Below are 361 nucleotides of genomic sequence, written 5' to 3'. Positions count from 1 at the left end.
TCCCACCATCTCCAGTCACCTGATCCCTTCATCCAGCAAGTAGAGGAAATAGTTTGGGTGTTGAAGACGTCAGTTGATGGATTATTAGTTGTCAGGTTTCTCAGTGTGTCAGAGTCGGAGCAGGAAGCTGCTGCAGGTTAAATATTAAAGATAATAAAGTCATATAAAGGTGCAGCAGCTGATCTTTGAGCCGAGCTGCAGGTTCAGACTGGTTCATAAGTGTTTCACTCTGACAGCAGCCTGCACACACAGAGGACTGGTGAAGGACAACAAGCAGAGGATTTCAGCTCATGGTTTTCTTCACAGACCTGGTCCAGACCCCAGAGAGAGTGAAGAATCTGAGTAAGTGGACCTTTGATTG

At 46.3% G+C, this 361-nt stretch overlaps 1 long non-coding RNA gene across 1 annotated transcript; it reads left to right on the top strand.

The window, feature by feature from the left end:
• Nucleotides 1-8: 8 nt before the first annotated feature.
• Nucleotides 9-323, top strand: LOC147820118 (uncharacterized). Its single transcript, XR_015437667.1, has 2 exons — nt 9-136; nt 237-323. It is a non-coding gene; the product is annotated as an uncharacterized LOC147820118 (long non-coding RNA).
• The last annotated feature ends 38 nt before the right edge of the window (nt 324-361 follow it).

Source organism: Seriola lalandi, unplaced genomic scaffold (assembly GCF_002814215.2).
Source record: "Seriola lalandi dorsalis isolate HSWRI2012SDOR001 ecotype SW California unplaced genomic scaffold, Sedor1 jcf7180001997503, whole genome shotgun sequence".
NCBI lineage: Eukaryota > Metazoa > Chordata > Actinopteri > Carangiformes > Carangidae > Seriola > Seriola lalandi.
Note: the sequence above shows the minus strand (reverse complement) of the source record. Positions and strands in the feature narration are given on the sequence as shown.